The sequence below is a fragment of the Hylobates moloch genome, unplaced genomic scaffold, assembly GCF_009828535.3.
Source record: "Hylobates moloch isolate HMO894 unplaced genomic scaffold, HMol_V3 SCAFFOLD_23, whole genome shotgun sequence".
In the NCBI taxonomy this organism is placed as follows: domain Eukaryota; kingdom Metazoa; phylum Chordata; class Mammalia; order Primates; family Hylobatidae; genus Hylobates; species Hylobates moloch.
This window is the reverse complement of record NW_026652298.1, coordinates 25885679-25908128: the sequence shown is the minus strand read 5'-3', so window position 1 is coordinate 25908128 and position 22450 is coordinate 25885679.

The window sequence follows — 22450 nt, the reverse complement described above, 5'->3', positions numbered from 1 at the left end:
CCTATGACAGAGCATGGCATACAGCAAGTAATTAATATATAGTGATTTATTAATTGGTTATTTTCAAAGTCCTAATAACAATGTGGAGAATTGGGAGATGGAAAGATGCTGATTACTTGTGAGTGGTTTTTAAACAAAGTCTACCTGTTGGCAGTTACATGATTCTGGTGCTCCCCTACCACCTACTTAATGCTCTGGTTTTCAATTTCCAACTTATCTGTCAGTTGACTCTCTAGACCAAGGATCGGCATCCTTCTTTCACTAAGGTCTAGATAGTAAAACATTGTATGCTTTGAGGCCATTGGGTCACTGTTGCAGCTACTCAACACTGCCCTTGTAGTGCAACAGCAGCCAGAGACACTACCTAAAGGAATGGGCCTAAGTGAGCCAGTGAAACTTTATTTACCTGTGGCATGCTGGATCTGGCACACTAGTTGTAGTTTGCTAAGTCCTGCTTTAGACTATACATTTCTTGCATACCCTAATACATAGTTGGCCGTCACTTACTCAGGGCCCACTGAAGAAGTCCCATTGTGGTAGAAAGAAGAATTTACCCACTGCTATGAAAATCGAGAAAGCCACAGCCTTTCATTTCTGGGACCAGTTTCTGGCATCATGGATACTAGAATCAGGTCTGTATTGCACTGTGGCTTCCCCACTGACAAATTGTGCAACCTTAGACATGGTAGCAAATCATTCTGTGCAGCAATCTTTTCTTCTACAAAATGGTACTAAATAATCTCTTGGGGTTGTTTTAAAGAGCAAAGAAGGTAACAACAGTGAACCCAGATGAAATGCGAACCACCCAGCACACACACACAGGCACATGCACATGCGTACACACCCTACAAAAACAATTTTGATCATCTGTTTAATTAACAACTGGACTTTTTCCTCCTGAGGGTTGTTTACAGTCTAGAGGCACCACCATTGAATTGCTCAGGCCAATAGGAAACACTTCTTTGTGATGCTTTTTGGGGTAAGAGGAGAGCGAATAATGAAGCCACTAGCAAAAAGAAAAGACTTGAGGATTAAAAACAAGAAGTTTTAAAGGAGATGTTTATGTTGTGTGGTGTGTGATATAAAACCTCTCCCTTCAGTACCATAAGATTTCAGTACAATATCCATTTCTTATTATTACATTGGGGAATTTGTATCTGTGTGTCTTCAGTGGAGGGTAATCTGCTGAAGAGGTGAATCCTCCTTTATGTTAGGTATGAGCTGAGAACAAAGGCTTCTTTGACTGGTACAAAGGCTTCTTTTCCTGGAGCTTAGAGGACTCATGGATGGTGAGGATGCATCCTAACACCTGCTAGGTGTTCAGTAAATGATAGTTCCATCCTCATTCTACTTCAATAATTTCATCTTTACAAAAAAAATAAATCTCAGCAATTCAGACTCAGTGCCAAAAATCAGTAAATCCCAGGTACTGGATGTTTACTAAAGGAAGAGAGTAATTCAAATGAGGCTTGTCATGTAGAGATACCTCAAGGATACACAAAAATGGCTTACAGTTAGCATATTCATTCTTTTTATATAAATGGATTCTACTAAAGTGCTGCTTAAAAGCAATTTGGTTATAAGCAGTTTAAGGATTCTTTTTGCAACCTTTTCCCCACTCTGTTCACACCATCTTTGAGAAAATTTTCCCAAGAGCAGGGGAAACTAGAGATCAGTCCTTGTTTGAATTGTCACAAATTACAAATGAGTAATTGTCCTAGCACTCCTTGGGAGAGAGAACTGAACTTTGAGTTTAAAAACCTGGTTTCCAATTGTCATTTTTCCATTTCTAAGCTGTATGATCACGGATAGCTCTGTTCTTCTTTCCATGTTTCATTATCCTAAATAAATGGAAAAACATCCTGTGTTCATGGGCTGGAAGACTTAATAATATTAAGATGTCAATGTACCAAAAGAAATTTATAGCTCTTCCTGGCATTGTCTGATAACTGAACTGTGATTCAACTCCTGAATGAAGGTGCTCTAAGAAGTTATTGTCCTCATTGTTACTACTACCCTAATTCTGGAATAAGCAAACACACCCCCACACACGTTTGCACACATATACACATTTATCTTTATTTTTCCTTTTTTTGCTAGTGCTTTTAGTATCATGTCTAAGAATCCATTGCCAAATCCAAAATCATAAAGATTTACCTCTGTTTTCTTCCAAAAGTTTCATGATTGTAGCTTTTGAATCTAGGTCATCGATCTATTTTGAGTTCATTCTTCATATGGTGTGAGGTAGGGATCCAACTTCATTTTTGTGCATGTGGAAATTCAGTTGTTCCCTCACCAACGGAGACTATTTTTTCCTCCATTGAACGACTGAACAAACTTAGCATCATTGCCAAAAATCAATTGGAGATATATATATACATATATATATGAGATATATATATAGGAGATATATATATAGGAGATATATATATATAAGAGATATATATATAGGACATATATATATGAGATACTTATATATGAGATATATATATATAAATAATAGAAATATATGTATATATCTGGACTCTCATTTTTATTCCACTTTTCTATATGTTTATCCTTATGTCAGTATCGTGCTGTTTTGATTACTACAGATTTGTAGTAAGTTTTGAAACAGGAAAGTGTGAGTTCTTCAACTTTTTTCTTCCTTTTTTAAGATTGTTTTAGTTATTCAGGGTCTCTTGTAATCCCATGTGGATTTGAGGACTAGCTTTTCCATTTCTACAAAAAAAGAGAGGCCATTGCACTTTTAATAGGCATTGCATTCAATCTGTAGATTACTTTTGGTGTATTGACAGTTTAACAATCTTGCATCTTCCAATCCATGAACACAGGATGTTCTTCCATTTATTTAAGTCTTCTTTAATTTATTTCTGCAATGTTTTGAGTTTTCAGTATACAAGTCCTTTAATTCCTTTGATAAATTTGTTGCCAGGCATTTTATTCTTTTAGATGCTGTTCTAAATGAGATTGCTCCCTTAATTTCCTTTTTGGATTGTTCATTACAGGTGTATAGAAACATAACTGGGTTTTGTATGTTTATCTTGTAACTTGCAACATTGCTGAATTGTTCATTAGCTCTAATGGCTGTTTTATAGATTCTTTGGGATTTTCTATATATAGGATCATGCCATCTGTGAACAGAGATAGTTCTACTTCTTACTTTCCAATTTAGGTGCCTTTTATTTCTTTTTCTTGTTTAATTACGCTGGATAGAATTTCCAGTGCAGTGTTGAATACCATTGGTGAAAGCAGGCATTCTTGTCTTGTTCCTGATCTTAGGGGGAAAGCTTTTAGTCTTTCACCTTTAGGTACAATGTCAGCTGTGGGTTTCTTAAAATAAAGGTCCTTTATCATGTTGAGGAACTTCCCTTCTATTCTATCTTTTCTGAGTATTTTTATCCTGAAAGGGTGTTGTATTTCTTCAAATGCCCTTTTTTGTATCAATTGAGATGATTATATATTTTTTCTTTATTTTATTAATGTGACATATTAGATTGATTGATTTTCTTATGTTGAACCACCCTTGCATTCCTAGAATAAATCCCACTTGGTTATGACATATCATCCTTTTAATATGCTGTTGGATTCAATTTCCTGGTATTTGTTGATTTGAAACAATATTTTTGATAAAAGTCAAATCCTCCAAAAATCCACTGTAATTATAATAATGGATATTAGCCTTCTCTTTCCTGCCTACATAATTTGTCTTCATAGTACTATCACTAGACTTTCACTGTGATGATATATTTGCTGCACGGAGGGTAGCTTAGCTAAATAATGAGATTCTGCATCTTTAAATGTGTGTGCGTGCGTCTGTGTGTGTGTGTGGTGCGCGCGCTTTGGAGTCAGAGCTTTGGAGTGTGAGCTTTGGAGTCAGCAGGATCTGCATTCAGCTCCCAGCTCTGTCACACACCATCTGTGGGAACCTGGACAATGTCTTAGCTTTCCTGAGCTCCAGTTTGATCACAGGAATAATTTAATCTCTAGCTCTCAGAGCTGTTAAGAAAAAAAGAGCAGAGGAGACACTGTATGTAAAACACTTAGCACACTTCCTAGCGTAAAACAGTCTCGATCAAAAGAGCAAATCGTTGAGCTTATTGGTATTATTTAGATTTGACAAATTACAAATATGTTTTGTTCATGCATTTTTTTTCCAGGCAGTTAGTTTTGCTAGGAAGAAACTGTTCAGTTAATATGAGCCTGTGGTGGTGGCTGTGTGGTTGTATCTATCCAGCCAGATGTACTGTGAAAACAGTTTCATCAACTAACCAGATGTGTTCACAGTGAAGACCGAAGGGTTTTTATCCAGATGCTGGTGCAGTTCCTCAGGGCTCAGTGATTTCCTTACTTTCAACTTTCCCAGCCCAGAGAGGGTTTCCTACTCCTGACCCAGCCTGGCTTCCCCTCCCTGGTCTCCCTCCCTGGCTGAAAGGAGTATGCGATTCCGCATTCAGTCACTAGATGGCGTTTGACTGTTTCCAAGAAGGGAGCTTGACTGAGTGGGCGCCTTCAATCAGAGGCTGCTGGAATTTAAGGTCAGGAATTTCAGCCACAGCCTGAAGTCGTGGACAGATTACAGACCAGTAGGAAGAGAAACTGCTCGTGCTGCTGCTTCGTTTATTTCTCTTCTTTTTCTCAAAAATGATGCTATGGTGAGGGTAGAGTCACCAAAAATTTTCAAAATACTGATATAGAGTGATTTCAGTATCCACCTATGTGAAAGAAAAAGCCATCTCCTATTCCAGGAATGAGGCGGCAACCTTACAAACTAAAGCATGCTCAAACAATCACCACGACAGAAGTTCATCATAGAGGGTGAGACTGCCTGCTGGTTAACAACACCTCTCTGCAGTCGGACTGTCTCCACTGATATCCAGAAGTTTCTGCTGGTGACCGACCAGCTGTGTGATCTTGGGCAAGGCACTTAATCTCTCTCTGTCTCAGTTCCCTTATCTATAAAATGTAAAAATAATAAAACCTAGCTGTGGGCTTTCGGGAAGAATAGATGAGACCATGTACAAAACTCTGAGAATAGCACCTGGCACATGGTAAGTCTTCAGTAAGTGATAGCTATTACTCATTTAGCCAACATTTTATGAGAGGTCAGAACAGTACCCCCTTCCAAGAGTGGTTGTGAGAATGAAATGAGATAACACAGGCCAAGTGCTTAGAATGGTGCTTGGGACACAGAAAGAGCTCCATCAAGGTGTGCTATCAAAATATTAAGAAGAAAAAGATTAAAGGCTACGCACAGTGGCTCATGCCTGTAATCCCAACACTTTGGGAGGCTGAGGTGGGCAGATCACTTGAGGTCAGGAGTTTGAGACCATCCTGGCCAACATGGTGAAACCCCGTCTCTAGTAAAAATATAAAAATTAGCCGCGCATAGTGGTGCGTACCTGTAATCCCAACTACTCAGCAGTCTGAGGCGCAGGAGAATGGCTTGAACCCAGGAGGTGGAGGTTGCAGTGAGTCAAGATCGCACCACTGCACTCCAGCCTGGGCAACAGAGGGAGACTCTGTCTCAAAAAATTTAAAAATTAGGAAGAAAAAGATATCAGCCTGGGCGTGGTGGCTCACTCCTCTAATCCCAACACTTTGGGAGGCTGAGGTGGGAGGATCACTTGAGCCCAGGAGTTTGAGACCAGCCTGATGAGACTCTATCTCTATAAAATAATCATAATCATACAAATATTAGCAGGGTGTGATGGCACATGCCTGTGGTCCCAGCTACTTGGGAGGCTGAGGTAAGAGGACCCCTTGAACCTGGGAGAGAGAGGTTGCTGTGAGCTATGATTGCACCACTGCACTCCAGCTTGGGCAACAGAGCCAGACCCTGTTTCAAAAACAGAAAAGTTTACAAAATACTGATGTAGAGTATGATTCCATATTTAAATTAAAATATGTGAAGAGATGGAGGAGTGGTATGTGATCCATTTTTCCTCTTTCTCCTTCACCTCTGCCGCTAATCTGAAGAAGCTTAAATACATACAGTAATGACAGATTCCACACTGGGGCACTACAGTGAGCATTTTGCTGGATGGGTGAGACGGCTTCAAGGCCCCCCACAAAAAAAGAGTTTCCTGGTGATGGGATGCCATGCACCTTCACAGTCAGTGCTGGATCATGACCTTTACTAATGACCCAGGTCTCCTGGAGAAGGGGTCTTAACATTTACAGGGTCATGGTGACTTTTGCAGTCTGAGGAAGCCCAAGGACCCCCTTCTTAAAATGATGTTTTTAAATGCATGCGAAATAGACTACGTCCGATTTTACAAAAGAAGTCTGTAATCTACTATAAACTATCTGTAGTTACCATAGGTGCAAAGTCATTAATATTGCTACTGTCATTTTTGCTTATATTCATAATTAACTGAAACGCTGCATCTGAGGTGGAAATTAGTTAAAACTGATGCGCACATTTTCCCCATCCAAGTCACACAGCCCTGAATTTTATGCACAGGTCTTGTGGGTCAGGGAGCCCCGGGTAAAGAACCTTGGTAGGACAAAACACAGTATTCCTACCACCTTAGGCATGCTGGCTGAGTACTCGAGATTGTGTTGTTTATTTCAGGAACAACAGACGTTCCATTATGCTCCTAAAAATCTAAGTGAATTGATTCAGAACAAATAGCTTATCACCTTTTTTTAATTATGAGATTGAGGAAAACTACAACTGCACCTTATGTTGAGGGAAAAAAAATCCATCTAGCTGACATTGGATAGTATCAACAGCTGACTTTTTTTTTTCCTAATACAGCTATTCAACATAAAGCAAATTGGTTTAGATGATCAAAGGGAAAGAATACTATTTTAGGGCTTAATGGAAACAATTTCTCCTTCCCTTAAAAAGTTCCCAGTTCACAACTGGATTGATGTGCCTCTTATAAACCAGTTTGAAAGTAGTGTCACATTGCTTTTCATTTAAAAAATAAAATAAAAACCTTTCCTGAAAACTTTAGGTCCCATGTGTGTATGTGCATATGTGTGTGTGTACACATGTATGCATATATGCACATTTTATCCCAGAATTCCAAGACTAAGATAAATCATTCCATACTGGATAGAGAAAGCCTTTTTGAGATTGTTTCCAGCAAGAAACAGCTAGAACAGGTGGAGGATACAACAGGCTAGAGAGAGAAAGAAGGCAAAAAGATACCTTCTCCCTGGCTCCCTTGAAACAAATGTGTTTTTTTATTTATCTTCCTTTGTGAGATCAGTTATGGTAATTTTGTACTATCAGGGGAACTGCCCTTAGAACATTTATCCCAGTTTCAAGGATCAAAAAAAATAAAAAGGAGTATAGAATGTTCCTCCTTTGATTTTTCCCCACCTATGATTACCTGTTGCTTCTCAAAGCAGAGCCCTGAATATACTCATTTCCCAGCATTCCTGCAGCACATGCCCAATGCAAACACTTTTCCTTAAAAGAATCTCTATAATAATCCTTAGCTAACAATTTGATAAAGTAAGGGCATATCAGAACAGCCTGGTCTAAGGTTGGGCTATGATCATTTCAACACAAAACCAAGCCAAGAGTTTGATTGGTCAAAACAGCCAATTCTAAGGAAAGAAAAAGGAAAAGAACTACCTATTAGGGTGAAGAATCCACGTCTCGTTCTTTAAGCAGCAGCTGTTGGTGTCTTTCAATGTTATCTTCCAGGACAGTCTAAACAACATGGAAAGCTTCACTGAATTTAGATCAAGAAATTTTGTTTACAGGTGTTTGCTTCGTATGTGTCTACAGTTGTGTGTGTGTTCACGTTTATTTCTTGCATTGTATGTGTTTGCTTTTGCCTATCTGTGTGTTATGTTTGGGTATGTGTTAATGTGTTTATATGGCGAATATACCAATTATGCATTGTGGGTTAAATGACAGGCTAGATACTACTTCCTCTACTGGACTGCAGGATTATGCTTTGCATGATGTTGAACAAATGCCATCAAAGAAAACTCAGTCATTCTTAGTTGACTCAAGGGCCCTCGATGTAGAGAAAGCCCTGGAGAGGGAAAGCTGAACCACTGAGTCTGTGGAGCTTCCTGACCACAAAGTTGTGCTAAAAGAGTTGCAGAAACAAAAATGTTCTTTTACTATTCTCCCAAGCAAGACTATCTAATGGGATTGAATGCAAATTGGAATGACTTAGATAAAACTGGACACATGTTGTTGGGTGAATGTATACAAAATGGAAGACTATTGGAAACATAGCTATAAAGGCTGACTTGTGTCAGGCTGGCCAGGGCCTTGAATGCCAGGTTGATGCAAATGGCCCTGGGGACACCATCTGTGGCTTTGGTCAAGCTGCGACCTAACAGGAGGCAGGCATCCCATCCCCAGGGAGCTCCTGGCACCAGCTTCCTTGTAAACGAGTGTGGGCCTATTATAACAGGTACAGGGTGGGGTGGGGGGTCCTTATGGAAATGAAACCGAGTCAACTTTAGCCCCAATTCTCCATAGATTGCCCAACTTAGACTATGCCACACTTTCAGCTTTTCAAATTGCCAAATGCGCATTTCTGTTTATTACTTTATCAGTTCATTTAACACATGTTTGTGATGGGCCTGCCATGTCCCAGGCTCTGTCCTAGGCACTGGGGATTGAGTACAGGATGGAATAGACCAAAGCCCTGCCTTCATGGAGCACTCATTCTAATTAGAGACAGATAGATAAGGCACAAGTTAAACCAGTAACTTATATACTGCATTCAGTAGGAGTAAATGCTTAGGTGGGAAGAAAGTAAAGTAGACCAGGGAGTTAGGAAGCCATGGATGGTTTAAAAATGGAGGGCTGCCAGGGAAGGTAACGCTCAAGGTGGGATCTGTAGATGTGCATGTATCTGGAGGAGGAGAATTTCAAGCAGAGGAAACAGCAAGTTTGGAGACCCTGAGGTGGGAGATTGTCTGCTATGTTCAAGGGATTATGAGGAAGCCAGAGGGATTGGAATGGAGGGAATGTTGGGGAGGTGAGGTCAGAAAGGTGATGAAGGGGTTGGGTCATGCAGGGTCATCGAGATCACACCCAAGGCATTGGTTCTCTTTCTGAATGCTGCGAAGAGTGATCTATGGGGGTTAAGAAACAAAGCTTACCTCCTTCAAACCAGCATCTGGACTTGCATCGACAAAATAAAGACACAGTTGCTGGCATGTTTTAGAAGAGATGCTCAGAGCCAATTGTGGGTGGGAATCATACTGACAAGCTGTAGCAGTGAGCTGGGCTCCCTATTTAATTTCCAGACGGCCTGGATTCGGGCCTCTTAAAAGGCAGAAGCCAGTTGGTTGCAATCTCTCATCACATTAGAGACTCTGAGGTCCACGTTCAATATCTGCAAGCCCTTTCTTTCCAGAGGATGGACTTAACATCCACTGCTGATGGAATCCACCAGGCACTGAGAACCCAGAGGGAATGACCAAAAATATCCAAAACTTTGTTTTGAGGAAAACAATGAGACTCAGGCTCCCCTTCATCCTACCCTTGTCTGGCTTCGTTTCAAACCCGTATGGATTTAAAAGGAAATTGAAACCACATGCAACAGATGAGTAACTGACATTGAATACCTCGAATGGATTTTGCACAATTCGTTGATACATTTCAGTCCCTTGGATCCAATATCTCTTCTTCCTTCCATCCGTTTCCTTTTAATTCTCCTTCTCCTTCTCTTTCTTCTATGTATTCATTCTATGGGCAAAGAGAGAAAGTGTTTTTTGCTTTGTAGCTTTGTTTTGGTTTGGTTTGGTTTTTGAGTTTTTGGCTCACCTGACACTTGAACTGCAACAAGGCTGGAGCCTCCCTCTTCTCACTGACACTGCTTGGATTATCCTCCAAATTCATCCCACTGTGGCTTCTCATTCCGGCCATCCTCTCCTTTGCCAGGATGCAGAAATTTCTTGCCATCTTTCACAATTACAGGCTCACATCTGCTGGAGTCCCTACAAAAGACAGAATAAGTGGGACCACTGTGTCTCCCTCCAGGAGGAGTTATAATTTGGCACAGAGGATTTTTATCTTTATTCTTCAAATTGCCTTGAAAGAAATGTCAATTAAAGAAAGGTGGTTTGTTAATAAAGCCCCACAGTATGGAACAGGCTGATTCTAGCCACAACTTGCTTGCCATGCTCAACTGCTATTTGAAGAAAAATACTTCTTGCATCGCAAGTGTGTTTTGTCATGGTGTATAACAAACATCTAGAAACCCCGAATTAATTCAGTTTGGCATTACTTGAGAGAAATCTGGTTTGAGATGATCCAAGAGCAGTTATGGGTTTGGACTAACCAAACCTGGAGGGTTAGATTTGAGAGGAAAGTAAGGTTGTCCTTGCCAATAATATCTTCTTTATCATCCTAATACCATGATAACTTTCTTTGCTCCTTGATCTCAGAGTGCAAATATATTTATATCTTATTTTTCTTTTCTTTTTTTTTTTTTTTGAGACAATCTTGCTCTGTCACCTAGGCTGGAGTGCAGTGGTGTGATCTCAGCCCATTGCAACCTCCACCTCCCAGGTTCAAGCAATTCTCCTGCCTCAGCCTCCCGTGTAGCTGGGATTACAGGTGCGCCAGTAGGCCAGGCTGATTTTTTTGTATTTTTAGTAGAGACAGAGTTTCACCATGTTGGCCATGCTGGTCTCGAACTCCTGACCTCATGATCCGCCCACTTCTGCCTCCCAAAGTGCTGGAATTACAGGCATGAGCCACCGTGCCCGGCCTCATTTTTGTTTTCAGTTAAACATTTGGACATTCTTACCAGCGAGTTGTTGATACTCCATTTAGGACCATCCTCCGTGGTCCTCACACTTAAAGGGCTTATGTAGTCTAAAGGGAACCAGGTGTCTTCAACGATGAGCAGAGAGTACTAGAGTTTGATTGCTCTGTCATTGCTGTTGCTTCTTGCAGCCACATGACATCGCTGTTGAATACTGGTTCTGTGCAGTTCCACCACACTCCCCTTTGTAACCTAAATCCCAACAGAAGTTGCACTTCCTTGGGGTCCAGCATACCCAACAGTGTTTTGTGCTTGACCTTGCAAGATTATAACTCTAGTACTCCTGCAATCAGTCATTGTTCTCTGGAACACGAGTATAGTATTAGGGTATCTGTGCCTGCTAGAGCTTTCTACATCAGCCAAAATATACCCAAAATATCTCTTCTCTGTGAAAGCATAGAATCTATTGTTGAGTTGAGTACTATAATTATCCTAGGTCTAGAACACAGCTAGGACTCCCTTATTCTTTCGTCTTATTTCAGGGGTCTTGTTGCCCTTCCCTGCCTCTTTGCTTTGGTCAGACCCCTGGTCAACCTGAACACATCTTGTTAACTTTACCAAGTTCTTCTCAGGGAGAAGAAATGGCAGAGATTTGCTTCCTGTTGAGTATCAATCCCACAGACTTACACTTAAGTCACAGAAGCATCCTGGGCCCAGTGGAAAAACTACATCTCCCAGCTCCCCTTGCAATAGGAACAGCTAATGAGATGGGAGTGGAGGCCATTCTATGGGGTTTGGGAAATGTCTGTTGGTATCTTCTTTTTGCTTCTATCTGGAGGCCAGACTTAGGCTGGCAACCTTTACCAGGAAGTGACCTTAAGGATAGAAAGCATGAGGTAAGCATATTGGAATGGAAAGATAAGAAGGTTTGGGTCCCTGGTAGACAAGGAGCTACTGTACTGTCTCTGGACTGCCTTTAAGTCATCTTTTAGCCAAATTTCTCAAACTTTCATGTGCACATGTCACCCGAGGATCTTGTTAAAAATGCAGATTCTGTTTTATTAGGTCTGGGGTGGAGCCTGAGTGTCTGCATTTCTCATAGAATTCCAGGTTAGGGTTACCAGATAAAATACAGAACAGCCAGTTAAATTTGAATTTCAAATAAACAGAAAATAATTTTTTAATATAAATATGTTCTAAGTATTGCACGAGACACACTTCTGCTTAAAAATTTCAGCATAAGTATGACCCAGTTATTGCTTGGTGAGCCAGCAGGTGAGCTTTGTTTTAGGCGTGGCAAAAATGCATAGCAGCAAGGCCTTAGAGTACATTGGAGCTGGTGAATTTGCAGTGGTTGGAGTTTTTTAGTATTGGTGATAAGGAAAAAAAAAGTCACTCAGTCTGAGTCAGGTTTTAAAAAAAACGAGTCAATAGAAAATAAAGGAAAAGTTGCATGAGAGACTTGGGCTCCAAATAAGATGCACAGCAGATGGCTGAGCGGTGGCTGGGGCATTGGTACAGTTAGGACAGAGACTCTCTCTGCATCTTGGGGTTGGTTTTTATCCTGTCTTTGCTTCTGTCTGCCTATATGGCCTATTCTACTCCCTGTGAACCAGCTTCTCCCTTTCCCAGTCCCCAGTTTCTGATCTTGTATGTTTCCAGGTTGCCTGTGGTTTTGCCATTACACCAGCCCCAGTCCCAGTTCTCCTGCAATCACTGGAGAAATAAGGTGTCATAACTCAAGGCATGGACTCTGGATTCACATGCAGGTGCTCCACTGTTGGTACAACCATGGCGAATTCATCCTTCTCTCTGTGCATCAGCTTTCTTGCCTGTAAAATGGGGAGACGATATCCACCACGTAGGAGTGCTGTGAGCTTGAAATAAGGTGATATATGCAATGGCCTTAGAACAGGGCCTGGCACAATGTAAGCACTAAATAAGTGCTAGCTGTTATCATAGCATAGCTTCTGACTTCAAGTTCCCACAGGCTCTGGGAGTCTCAGTTTAAACGGGAGGGGAAGGATCTGGTTGGTTCAGCTCTGTAAGGCTGCCACGGTACAGGCTGTGAGGAGGATAATGATGTCTTTGAGAAGAGAAGGGAGACTTTGGTGTGATGGGATCCCAAAGAACTTACAGCTGACCTTTAAACAATGCAGAGATTAGGGATGCAAACCCCATACACGGTTGAAATTTGACATGTAACTTTGACTCCTCAAAGTCTTAACTATTAATAGCCTACTGTTGACTAGAAGCCTTACCAATAACATACTTTATATGTTATATGTATTACATACTGTATGCTTATAATAAAGTAAGCTAGAAAAAAGAATTTATTAAGAAAGTCATAAGGAAGAGAAAATATATTTACTACTCATTAAATGGAAGTGGATCATCATAAAGGTTTTCAGCCTTGTCATCGTCACGTTAAATCAGGGAGCAGGAGGAAGAAGAGGAGTTGGTCCTGCTGTCTTGGGTGGCAGAAGTGGAAGAGGTGGAGGAGATGGAAGGGTAGGCAGAAGAGGCAGGCACACTTGGTGTAAATTTTATTGAAAAAATTCAATTATAAATGGACATGAACTTCAAGCACACTCCAAGCCTGTGTTGTTCCAGAGTCAACTGTATTTGGGAACAGCACCCTAGAGAGATGCCACTGAGCATTTGGAAGAACACACAGTCCATTTCCAGGTGAGAAGGGGTGAGATCATTCCAGGCAGAGGGAAGACTTCCAAGCAAAGGTAATGAAAAGTGTCAAAGAGCTTGCTGTCCTCTTGGAGTTTCAAGATAGCCCAGAAGTATAGAGGTACAACCAGAAGAGGATCAGAATGAGAAAAGGGTGAGAAGTCAATGGGCAAGATGAAGAAAGCCTTCTATTGCAAACTCAGGAGCTTTAACTTCAACCTGTGAGCTATTGATCCCAGCCTGGAGCCCAGGAACCTCACAAGATCCCTGATTCTTGATCAGAGGTCTTTGAGTTCATACTGAGGACTTTTCTTAGAAAACTTCCGCACACATGGTGAGTGACTCAGGACAAGTCAACATAACCTCTCTCAGCCTCAGTTTTCTCATCTGTTTTATGGCAATAATACTAGTGCTGGCCTTACAGAGTGGTGAGGATGGAATAAGTTATCACAAGCCAAGTTCTTAGAACAGTGCCTGGCACATAGTAGTTGCTCAACAAATGCTAATTATTGTTATATTCTTTTTATTTCATTGATAGTTTTTAAATTAATGTAGGCATTTTTAGTTTATTTGGGTGGCCTATTTATAACCTGACACTGCAATGGGATTTCAGTGCCCATGCTTGCATGTTTATTTATGATACCATTGGTGCCAATCAGTATGTCTTTCAGCATCATGGGTTAATGGGAAACACTTTGCCAGGTGCCCCCTCTGGGAGTGGCCAGGAGCTTGGGAGTAAAACCACCAGATGTCCTATTAAGATAACCAGCTCTTTTCATGCCGTGGGCTTTGCATGGCTGTTAGGGTGACCAATCATCCCAGTTTGCCTGAGACTGTCTCAGTTTAGCACTGAATGTCCTGTGTCTTGGCATATCCCTCAGTCCAGGAAGGACTGACTACATAATTTGCAGGGTCCAGTGCAAAATTAAAATGCAGGGACCTTCTTCAAAAATGATGAAGATTTTCAAGATTGTGATAACAGGGTGTTAAACCAAATAAGGTGCCCTTTTGAGCATGGGGACCTATGTGTCTGCACAAGTTACACACTCATGAAGCCATCCCTGGTCCCAGGCAACCCGTGACAGTTGCTAACTCTACTCCCTATACAGAGATCCAGAAAAAAATAATGTATTGTTAATTCCACGAGGTTGTTGGTTTCTTACAGAAACATGTGCTGAGACAACAGCTCTTGCTCCCATCTTTCTATCCTCCCCACACCGATGCCAGAGCTTTCTGAAATACGAAATCATGGTGCGTCCCAACTTAAACCCCTCAAGGACCTCCTGCCATCATATTCTCAAATGTGACTAATAATAATAATACAGATTGGAGACTCCTGGTATTGACTTCAGTTATTTTTACTATGCTGTTGCTTAAGTATGTGCCAACATAAAACTCGGCATAAACTTTGTATGCTAATAGCTCTTATACAATGGTAAAACCACACTTATAAATTAAAACGCTAAGACTATAGAACCAATAAAATTCAAATGAACAACATTCATTTAATGGGACAGATGAGTTTGTTTGGCCAAAACTAAAATGCCGCTCACAGAGTGATTATGACCTCGGGTTGGCTGCAGCAAAGTGAGTTACTTTTCATGGAGATGCTTCTTCATGCTTTGGTCCCCGCATGGCTTAGATCCTTACTTGGGACCCAGCTGGGATAGGTTTGTTTGAACACCATGACCTGACACTCTTTGAACCTTATGTGATACAAAATCACCCTTTGTAGATCAAATCCACCTCTGATCACTCTGCTAGTGGCATTTTAGTTTTGGCAAAACAAACTCATCTATCCCATTAAATGAATGTTGTTCATTTGAATTTTATTGGTTCTATAGTCTGACCATTTTAATTTATAAGTGTGGTTTTACCATTGTATAAGAGCTATTAGCATACAAAGTTTATGCCGAGTTTTATGTTGGCACATACTTAAGCAACAGCATAGTAAAAATAACTGAAGTCAATACCAGGAGTCTCCAATCTGTATTATTATTATTAGTCACATTTGAGAATATGATGGCAGGAGGGCCTTGAGGGGTTTAAGTTGGGACGCACCATGATTTCGTATTTCAGAAAGCTCTGGCATCGGTGTGGGGAGGATAGAAAGACGGGAGCAAGAGCTGTTGTCTCAGCACATGTTTCCGTAAGAAACCAACAACCTCGTGGAATTAACAATACATTATTTTTTTCTGGATCTCTGTATAGGGAGTAGAGTTAGCAACTGTCACGGGTTGCCTGGGACCAGGGATGGCTTCATGAGTGTGTAACTTGTGCCGACACATAGGTCCCCATGCTCAAAAGGGCACCTTATTTGGTTTAACACCCTGTTATCACAATCTTGATAATCTTCATCATTTTTGGAGAAGGTCCCTGCATTTTAATTTTGCACTGGACCCTGCAAATTATGTAGTCAGTCCTTCCTGGACTGAGGGATATGCCAAGACATGGGACATTCAGTGCTAAACTGAGACAGTCTCAGGCAAACTGGGATGATTGGTCACACTAACTGCCATGCAGGGCCCAGGGCATGAAAAGAACTGGTTATCTTAATAGGACATCTGGCGGTTTTACTCCTAAGTTCCTGGTCACTCCCAGAGGGGGCACCTGGCAAAGAGTTTGTGCTGAGCCCTAGGCCTAAATGATGTGCCCAGGCCAGGCTCAGGGTGCTGGCCTTGACAGGGTGTCAGAGATGAAGGCTAGGGAGGTTCTAAGGGGGCTGCTTCATGCAGAGATGGGGCTAGAGACACCTGGGGAAGCAGCTGAAACTCATTTTGCCTCGAGAAGCAGCCAGCAGGATTGGGGTGGCGATGGTGTGGCTCTTCATAAATTGTTGTGACGCACAGAAGAAAACAGTATCAGGACACGTCTCCTGGCAGGTTTGCTTTCTCTAAGCATGAGACATTCACAGAAATTCCCTGCCTACCTTGAGAAGTCAAAGTTGCTGCTTCATCTGCAGCAAAACCCCAAGCAAGAGAAGGGCCTGGTACCTTCCTAGCCAGCTCTCAAGTTCAACCCGGATTTACAGTCAGCTGCTTATTATTTCAATGAAATTATAATGGAAATAATTCAATTTCAATTATTTCAATGATAGGCAGGTCAATTCCAGGTTATGGATGAGGTCAATTCCAGGTCATGGATGAGGCAAGGAAGATGAGGAAAAAAATAGCTAATCTGTTAGTTTCAAGGGGCAAGATCCAAGGAAGCTGCAATGAACAGAGATGCCAGGGTCGTGGGAAGCAACAGACATAGAAGCCCCAGGTCAACTACTTCTCTGTCATTGCAGTGAAAATGCATTGCCTTTCCCGAAAGATCCTCATAGCCCTGCCATGTGAGCCAGAGTCAGTTATCTTTTGAGGTTAGACCAGTCTCTAAAATGGGGATGGGCAACTTGGTCCAAGAAATGCTGGATGAAAACCATGAGAATTTCTACTGAATTTTACTTTCTTTAATCTCATGCTTTCAGTCTCTTTTTTTTGGCTTGTGCATTATCATATGAAGAGTATATGATTCAATGTTTAAATATGAAATCAGTCTAATACTGGGGTGCCCATTCACTTTTTTGGAGTTCATGATCAAAAATATTTGGAGACCCTTGGCTCAGAGGCTTTAAGCCTTGAAAGCAAAAGAGGCTTCTCAAGCTGTTTTTTCCTCCCCACAATTCAGCAGACTATGTGCACTGACTGTGTGTCAGACATTGCATAGGTACAGTGAAGAGCCACACGTGTGACCTGTATCCCCCCCATCCCCCCAGGAAACCTCCAATTGCAAAAATATTTATTAAGCACTTTGTATGCACATCCTGGTCTCTTGTATGTCCAATCCGATGTATGAGACCAGGACATGCATAAAAGGTGCTTAATAAACATTTTTGCATAAAATATTGAGGGTGGAGTTTGAAAGATAGGTGAGGAGTTATTGGACAGATACAGAGTGAGAAACGCATTTTAGGCAAAAGAAAGAATTTGAGTGTAAAACATGGAAAAATAGTATTTACTATGTGGTTTAGAGAAAAACTTGAGTAATGTGAATGAGGTTGAGGTGGTTTGAACGGCAGATGACTTAGTGAGGAGTGGAGGGAAGATAAAGGAGGAAAGGTATGTTATTGCCTAGAGCAGTGCCTGGAACATGTTGGTGTTTAATAAATATTTGCTGAATGAATGAAGAAGGAGATGAATTAAATGTGACCATAAATGCCAGGCTAAGGAATTTAAATTTAACTCTAGGCAATGAATATACATAATAGTAATACTAGCTAGCATTTATTTCTTTTTTCTTCTTTTTTTTTTTTGAGACAGTGTATCACTTTGTCACCCAGGCTGGAGTGCAGTGGTGTGATCATAGTTCACTGCAGCCTCAAACTCCTGGGTTCAAGCAATCCTCCTGCCTCAGCCTCTTAAGTAGCTGGGACTACAGGCACATGACACCGCATCCAGCTAATTTTTTAAAATGTTTTTGTAGGGACAGAGTGTCACTATGTTGCTCAAGCTGGTCTCAAATTCCTGGCCTCCGGCAATCCCTCTACCTTGGCCTCCCAAAGTGCTGAGATTACAGGCATGAGCCACTGTGCCCAGCCATATTTATTATCTTAACTAGTCTTGAAAATGGAGGTGATCTGCCCAGACCTTCACTTTGAGAAAATAGGGTGATGGTGCATATTTTGGGTTAGAGTGGAGGGATACTGAAGTCCAACACAGTCTCTGCTCCAGTGGAATTAAATTCCATTGTTGGAGACGGTCAAAGAAACATAAATGTGCAGAAAAAGAAGAAAATATAATACACGATCAGGGCTATGAAGGAGAAAACATTGTCCTATGAGATATATAAATATTAGGAATCTATCAAGAATGGGAAGGTTTCCCTGGAGAAATCATTGTTAGGGCAAGAATGGAAGATTTAAAATAAGTTTTCCAGGCAAAGGGTGAGGGAAGGGGCTTTTGAGGCAGAGGGACAAGCTGATGCAGATGCCCTGAATTGACAAGGTTTTGGCAAACTGGAGAAACCAAACCAAAATAAAACAACAACAAGACTTATGTGTGGGAACCTTGTGAGTCATATGGGGAGAGTGGCCCAGGTTGAGGCAAGAAGCAGGCAGGGACCAGTTGGGCCAGGCCTGGAAGGTCTTGCCAAAGATTTTGACTCTTATCCAAAGAACAGGTAGAAGTTATGGCAAGGGCTAATCAAGGGATTGGCAAACTTCTATTTATCCTAGATCTCATCTAAGCACATGTGTGCAGATGGCACGTAAGTGCATGTGTCTAGATGGTTTGTAACTGGACCACAGGTCTGCCTGTCTTTCTTTCCTTAGGAGAGTCAGAGGATGTGATTTTGTTTGCCAGTAAGAAAACACTACAGTAAAAGTGGATAAACAATATTGATTCATTTTTATTCTCACTTAAGAAGCCGTTGAGAGATAGGTGGCTTGAGATTATTCGACAGGTCAGCAGTAGCTTCTTAATTATTCTCTTGGTCCTTTCCTCATGGTCACAAGGTGGCTGCCACAGCTCCAAACATCACATTCTTGCATGACAATATACAAAGCAGAAAGAGAGATGGCAGCTTTCTTGCATCTCTCCCTTTTTACCAACAGGGGGTGTATTTCCCAGAAACCCCTCAGCAGATTTTCCCTTTATGGAGATGAGGTTACTGGCCGTGCCATGGGGAGGCTGGGAATATGAGTAGCCCCCTTTTCGGACTTCTATTATAGGAGACAGCCCCTGCTAACATAGGATCATTAAGCAGGCAAACAAGAGTGCCTGCCATGCCAGCTTCCTTTTTTTTTTTTTTTTTTTCCTTGCCCAGGCTGGAGTACAGTAGCATGATCTTAGCTCACTACAACCTCTGCCTCCCAGGTTCAAGCAATTCTCCTGCCTCAGCCTCCCAAGTACCTGGGACTACAGGCGCCTGCCACCACGCCTGGCTAATTTTTGTATTTTTAGTAGTGACAGGGTTTCACCATGTTGACCAGGCTGGTCTTGAACTCCTGACCTCGGGTGATTGGCCCGCCTCGGCCTCCCAAGATGTTGGGATTACAGGCATGAGCCACCGCGCCCGGCCCCATGCCAGCTTCTTGATGGGATGGTTGCTTTCTCTGATCTTTCTGAGACTTTCTGATTGAGTCAATGAAGGAAGTTTCTCTTTTTTGCACTGAAACCGTGCAGAAACCGAACTATACTCTGAGAGGCAGGCAACACGAACAACTTGAAAGAAGGTATCCGGGGTGTTGGTAAGGCTGTAATCAGGGAAGGAAGGAGGCAAGGAAGGGTTACTCAACATTGCGTTTCACCTCTTCCCAAGTTGCACAAGGGAGATAATTGCCCTGTTTTTGGACAGCTCACCGTAGGGGAAAGAGCACTGAGTCAGGAGTCGCAAGGCTTATGTACATGTCCAGCTCCATCCTGAACCAGCTGGGTGTCCTTAGGCAAGGTACCACTTTTTTAATAAATGAAACATTTCTGTTAAGAGGAAAAAAGTATAAAATAATATAACCCCCTCCCTGCTGAAGAGAAACATCACAGGAACCACGGAGACCCCTAAGTCACTCCCCTAAAGTATCATCCAATCCCTTCTACCACAGTTTTGAATTTGGTGTATGTGATTCCTTGAATGTGAGCACTTTGTAATGACATAGTTGTATCCTTAAATAAAGCACAGTAGTGCTTTGTGTTTATTTTTGCTTTTGTTTTGAGATGGGGGCTCGCTCTGTTGCCCAGGCTGGAGTATGGTGGTGTCATCTCAGCTCACTGCAGTCTTGATCTCCTGGGCTCAATGGATCCTCCCACTTCAGCCTCCTGAGCAGTTGGGACCACAGGCATGCACCACCATGCCCGGCTAATTTTTTTTGTTGTTTTTTTTAGAGACAGGGTTTCACCGTGTCGCCCAGGCTGGTCTCAAACCCCTGGGTTCAAACGATTTGCCTGCGTCAGCCTCCCAAAGTTCGGGAATTACAGGCATGGGCCACCACTCCCAACCATAGCAGTGTTTTGTGTATTTGTAAACCTTGATATAAAATGGTGTTACACGAAGGCATTTTTTGGCAATTTGTTTTTTCCTTCACACTTATTGCAGGTGATATGTGCACCTCTAGTTCATTCACATTTATGGCCACACTATTTCAGTGTTTAAATGTTTCAGTTTTTTTACCCTTTCTCCCCCAATAGACACGTGGGGTTGCTGCTATTTGTTTTGCTATTACAAACAGATTTTTTTTATACCTTTCCCTGCATGCATGTATAAGAGACTCTTTGGGGTCTCTCCCTGGGATAACTGCTGTGTGGGAAAAGCGCGACATTTCAAGTGAAACACATGAGGTCTGGAGTCCAGTTCTATGACCCTCCAGCTTGGTGACTGTGATGGATAATATTGTCAGCTTGATTGGATTGAAGGATGCAAAGTATTGTTCCTGGGTGTGTCTGTGAGGGTGCCGCCAAAGGAGATTTGAGTCACTGGACTGGGAAAGGCAGACCCACCCTCAATCTGGGTGGGCACCATCTAATCAGCTGCCAGCACGGCCAGAATAAAAGCAGGTTGAAGAACATGGAGATAATAGACTGGCTGAGTCTCCCAGCCTCCATCTTTCTCCCTTTCTGGATGCTTCCTGCCCTGGAACATTGGACTCCAGGTTCTTCAGCTTTGGGACTCTTGGACCTTTGACCTTAGACTGAAGGCTGCACTGTCGGCTTTCCTCCTTTTGTTGTTTTGGAGCTTGGACTGGCTTCCTTGCTCCTCAGCTTGCAGATGGCCTATTGTGAGACCTCACCTGGTGATTGTGTGAGTCAATACTCCTTAATCAACTCCCCTTTATATATACACCGATCCTGTTAGTTCGGTCCTATTAGAGAACTCTGACTAATACAGTAACCACGGGTGAGTCTTCCAACTGTTCTCTGTCCTGTGTTCTGCATATGTAAACTAGGGAATAATGATGCTTCTGTCGTTACGATAATAACCATTGTGAAAGTCAAAATAAATCATGTCCATCAAATGCTAATGGAAAATCTGAGCACATAATATGTTCTCAGGCAGCATTTCCCCCTTCTACTTTTCCCTCCATTCTTCTCAGTCTAATTATTTATTAAATTGTGACTCTATTCCTCATGGATCAAAGAGGATAATGTAATAGGTAAAGCCTTGTGAAATGACTGTGTTTATCACACAAAACCAATCGAATACGCATACTACCACACAATTCAACATGATATATAAAAGTGCTTTGGAAAGTGAAAACCAGCCCTCATTCTTTCATCGTTCATTTATTCACTCATCAGATATTTTCTTAGGACCTATTTTGCATCTAACACTGGGCCATCATGAGGTTGAATGAACAGGCACAGACAGAGACTCCTTCTTCATGTAAATTGTCGATTAACCAGAAGGAAAAGTAGTGAGCAATTAGCATTGCAACTAAGTACAAAGTGTGATACGTGAGAGGAAGGAAAATAATAGCAAATAATAATCTTAGCACTGTGTATCCTGCACTGAAATCATTTTAATCCTCACAACGTATGAGATAGGGACTATTATTATGTGGATCAGAGTCCTGGTAGGTAGCAGATGACACAGTCTGAGCCATTGCTGAGGTTAGTGCGGCGAAGGGACGATTTACAAAGGTGTGGGCCGGGCCCAAGGAAACCAACAAGGGACAGTGAAGCACCGAGGCGCTGGCCACATCAGGGAGCTGTTACCACCCTTGGTGCTGAAGGAGCACCGGAGGGATGTTTTCATTAAAAGTAATGGCCAAAGGCCAGACACGGTGGCTCACACCTGTAATCCTAGCACTTTGGGAGGCCAAGGCGGGTGGATCATCTGAGGTCAGGAGTTCCAGACCAGCCTGGCCAACATGCGAAAGCCCATCTCTACTAAAAATACAAAAATCAGCCAAGTGCATCCCGGGTGCCTGTAGTCCCAGCTACTCAGGAGGCAGGAGAATCACTTGAACCCAGGAGGCAGAGGTTGCAGTGAGCTGAGATCACACCATTGCACTCCAGCCTGGGCGACAGAGTGAAACCCTTTCTCAAAAAAAAAATAAAAATAAAAAATAAATAAAGCAATGGGAAAGACCA